This window comes from Mytilus galloprovincialis, chromosome 8 (genome assembly GCF_965363235.1).
Source record: "Mytilus galloprovincialis chromosome 8, xbMytGall1.hap1.1, whole genome shotgun sequence".
Classification (NCBI taxonomy): Eukaryota; Metazoa; Mollusca; class Bivalvia; order Mytilida; family Mytilidae; genus Mytilus; species Mytilus galloprovincialis.
The window spans coordinates 61363569-61368488 of NC_134845.1; the positions used below are offsets into that span (position 1 = coordinate 61363569).

General features: G+C 32.0%; 1 long non-coding RNA gene across 1 annotated transcript; it reads left to right on the top strand.

Annotated features, from left to right (window-relative positions):
• The first annotated feature begins 471 nt into the window (after window positions 1-471).
• Window positions 472-3612, top strand: LOC143042335 (uncharacterized). Its single transcript, XR_012967946.1, has 3 exons — window positions 472-590; window positions 1943-2058; window positions 3066-3612. It is a non-coding gene; the product is annotated as an uncharacterized LOC143042335 (long non-coding RNA).
• Window positions 3613-4920: the final 1308 nt, after the last annotated feature.

The window sequence follows — 4920 nt, forward strand, 5'->3', positions numbered from 1 at the left end:
AACTTTTGACGTCAACAACAATCACTTTTCCATTGTGGCGTCAGACATTTTGTTTTATGACGTCAACATTTTACGGGAACCTGTGTGATTTCCAGCAATGGCGGACAAATAGCGATAAGGTGTATTATAAGAACGTAGTGAATACATTGTAAAAATCTGGTTTTATGGGACGAATTTTTGGGGTATGTCATCAATGAGTATTCCTGGATATATCAATCATTCACCTTCACTAGAATATATTTACGATTTTTTCGATTTAAAAAAAAAAATCCCCCTTTTTTCCCGCAGACATAATTTGCATCAAGATGTCAAAGAAAATATTACAAATCCAATTTTAATGTTCTAATATATGTATTTCATATGAATATTTATTGTTTATTATATCATTAATATTTTGTCATCATTTATCACTTGGATTTCATAATCGTTTTTCACGATTTGATTAGTGTAACGTTCAGCAGTACTCGGGTTTTACCGCTGCATCCTATGAAAAGTCTGAGCATGCGCACTTTTGCCGCTTGATTTTTGAAAACAGTGAGGAATTGGCAGTGGAAATTTAGCTTGATCCAGATTCCAGAACAAAGAAAAAGGTAAAATAATGATTGCACATTACACCAAATAGGTTCTACATGATAAAAACAAGTTTGATTGATGAAAATAAAACAGCTGTTACCGTGTTGGGAGCCTCTTTCAAGTCGGTTATACGTGATCGTGTTGAAATATGATACTTTTTCTTATACTGTCAATATATTGCACTGATACAAGATATTTTAGCCATGATGTGTGTTATTTGAATCCATTTATCAAATTTCTTGATTAACTTGTGTTGTTTCTGAAGATATATGCAATTAAAAATAAGTAAAAACTGTAGAAAGTAAAAAAAAGGGGGAGGGGTGCACAGCCACAAGTACTTGTTTTCTATCTGTGACAAGAGCTACTATCCCTATATATTAAGGCTACAAGTGTCTGCTCTGTTATTTTTTGATAATCATTGAAGCATAAAAGTCTTATCCATGTTATCAATATCAGAAAATATGAAGCTAAACATCTCAGCACTTTAGATATTTGGGTCCATTACAAACTCCGCACATTTCAAACTTGGCATATTACCAACCCGGCCTATTAATGATAATGCTGCATATATCACTGGGGGTCGTCGCTAACATGCATGAACTATTTGCCACTGGATGTTGAGCAACAAACGATCAATCATTGTATCACTGGGTCTGACATGGAAATAGACAATTGTGCCAATAAAGATGTTGTAAAATATAGGCGTCACAGAAAAAAATTTAAGATAGCCATCACGGTTGTCGTAATAGGATTAGGTCGTTGTAGGAAGGCGTCCCAGAAAAAAATAAAAAAACAGCCTTCCAAGTCTTGAAAGTGTCATAATGATTTAGACTAGGATCTAGCCTTGAAAGTTGGGTAAAATGTTCTTGTTTTCAGGGTAAAACCCAGTTTACAGGTGTTAAAACAGTACATAGGGACATCTTTTTTGCTGTACAATTTATAATATGAAATCTACATGTTTATCAATGACGAGCTACATTTGTACATGTACAATCACTAAATATGTGATCAGAAACCATGTTGTAATCAATCATAAAACATATGAATTTTGGAATGCATTTAAATTTGTCACTTTGTTCTCCTAAAGATTTGTTGGACTAACATTTTTTTTTAATATAAATAAGGCTGTGAATTTTCTCGTTTGAATTGTTTCACATTGTCATTTCGGGCCTTTCATAGCTGGCTATGCGGTATGGGCTTTGCTCATTGTTGAAGGCAGTACGGTTACCTATAAATGTTAATTTCTGTGTCATTTTGGTCTCTTGTAAAGAGTTATCTCATTGGCAATCATACCACATCTTCTTTTTTAAATGAAACAGACAGAAGAATATAAAAGATAATTGAACTTATTTTTAATTTTTTGTTCCAGAGTCTTGTATATAAATCCACAGATCCAATGTGTCTGAGGTTGAGGAAATCATTGCAGTAACCATGTAACAGTTAAGCATGCACCAGCTCAAGAATTTGGACCAAGATTTTAAAAAGGTAAACATCAGTTGATCAGCTCTTTTTCTGTCCTCCTTAACTGAGTGATATAGTTTAACTCTTGTACTGTACGTACATACATGTACATCGAACTCAAAATTGGATTTTGTTATCTAACGTTTGCCTAAACCACATGTTATGCAACCAATACACAACGCTTATTATCATAAAACGCAGAGTTTGAATTTGGAGAGCATCTGCTTTACTGTTCTCTAGATATGTCCTTTAAATTAAGTTTGATAAGATCATTTGTGGCTCATGGACACACTCTTCTTATATTAATTTTATTTATCAAATTATAATTTGTTGATTTTATAGATTGCGTTCATTGGCATATGCTATGAGGTCTTGTTGTATCGATGTACATGCTAAATTTATTAAGGTAGAATCCTTTGCATATCTTAAATTAATTGAAAAATGACAATATTGTGAAACCAAACTTCCTTTATTAATTATTTGGACTCATTATTATTTGTAGAATAACCACTGGTTGCTCCAGAAAATATTATGTCCCCTCTCCCCCAGGGAAAGCTCTTTTCTTAAATTTTATTTGGGGGTGGTTGTGTATGAAATACCAAAATGCAAAGGAAGTGTTGTTCTTATTAATTTTTAATTCTGTCAGTGCTGGGATTTTTTTTTTTTAAAAGGGCTTAGGGCTGTCCCTTAGGGGCGGACATAGTATTTTCTGGAACAGACATAATTTCATTAACACATGTTCAATTTAACAACAAATTTATTTTTTAAATAAGAACGAATGAATAATTATATACTGTTGAAATTGTGTTAAATTTCTAACATACATCATCAAAATGTGTATAATTGGCAAAGATACAAACATCTCAGTAACAACATAACATAATTATGAATCTGCAGTTTATTATAGGACCAGCAATAGAAAAAATATTGATTATGTGTAAACACAGGATAATTTTTAAGAACTGCTGTAATTCATAAGTTGGGATCAATTTATTTTTTTGTATTTTATAATTTATGATTTTTTTTTTCAGAGATCTGAAACCAACACAAGACCAGCTGGGTCAATATTCCTAATGCACCTCCAAATGAGGAACTAATGCGCCATCAAATGAGGAACACAAAAGTTGTGTGTAAACAAAAATTGTCTCTGTAGTGATATTGAACATGTTTCATTTTTAACAAGTGACTGAGCTTTACCATTTGTGTTGATCTGGAAAGTAGAGGATCATAGTATAAATATGTAAAAACTAAGGAGTTTTTTTAATGTATTCAAAGTTTTAAATTTTCTAAGAAATTGTTGTGTGAAAAAAAATCGCACTTCGTATTCCGAAAATTTAACCACATATATGTGAAAATGTCTTAACTTCGAAACAAGCCATCCTACATATCCAGTGTACTATATTGACTGAGCTAGAGTAGAAAACATTACCAATACCAACTACGTGTATGCAGAAACAATTGTGCAAATTGCCCAGCTGATTAGAGGGCAGAAAACCAACATTTGGAATGACATGTACAATGTATACAACCAACACAAGACTAAAATTTGGAATAAAAATTAAAAATTCAGAAACAAACTATTATTTTTTTTATTGGTTCATGTAGCTACATGTACATTGTAAGAAAAAAGAAGTCTAAACTGTTGGATAGGTTTTGGTCCCTTGTGGACAGTTGTCTCATTGGCAATCATACCACATCTTCTTTTTTATACTCTCTCTAGTTGGTCAAAGGAAAAAGCAATAGTTAGTTGAATTGAATTTCAGGTATTTTCTTCATTTGGGATATTTTTAGAAGTGTGTATGAATTGTGTAGAATATATATATTTATAAATTAGACAGTCAGATTTTGGGCCGATTTTCCTAGCTTGTAATCGTGTAGTGAATCCAGCTGAATGCATTTTCAGTAAATATTAAGGTAAATATGGTAGTTTGTTGTATTTCTGAATAATTCATTAAAAATGGTTTTCCGTCGTCAAAGTGAAACCTTCATTCTAGAATTTCCGCCATCATAGTGAAATCTGAGTTCTAGGCCACTGAAACACTAAACATTCAGAATTTGAAGCACTTAACAAGATGTCATGTTGAAGGCTGTACATGTACCTAAAATTGCTAACATCATCAATATTTGATTTTAGGATAGAGGGTTGTCTTATTGGCCATCATACAAAATTTTTTTTTTTGAAAAGTATTGTGTTAAAAGAAAGAAAAGTTGCAAATTTGTTAAATGGAAATGTGTAATTCTTGTACTTCAGTATTGCAAAAGTTAAAAACTTTTAGACTTTATAAACCTTAAACACCTATTTTTGGGAAAACTAGACATTTATACATTTCACACTGAAACCTGCCAAAGATTAATAAAAACCAACCTTTTTGACAATTTCATATACAGCTGGCAGTTTGGAAATAGAGTACATATAAACAATTGTCCATCTTTCCCACATAGAAATATTTACAACTTAAAACGGGCCAAAAGAAAAAATAAAGACCCTGTTTACATACTTCTTCAAAGGAATTGCATTGATTCTATCAATTAAATGAGGACAAGGGACATTTATAGTTGTGCTGTGACGTTGTTACAACGTTTTATGATGGTAATAAATTACGTCACAAATTACGTTGTGCCAACGTTGTGTGGATGGTTGTCAGCACGTGCCTTGGAGTTCACAAAATTACGTTGTACCAACGTAATTTTACTACGTTGTCACAACGATAGTATTACGTTGTCACAACGTAATGTCGACGTTGGATTGTTTACTGGGTAGTTTCATTGATCTATACATATTATATTGACAACAATCTATTTATAGAGTTTATTGTTCTATTTTGTTTTGTGCAGAGTATATACAATCTAATATTATTGTATCATACACTGCCACATATTTTTTTA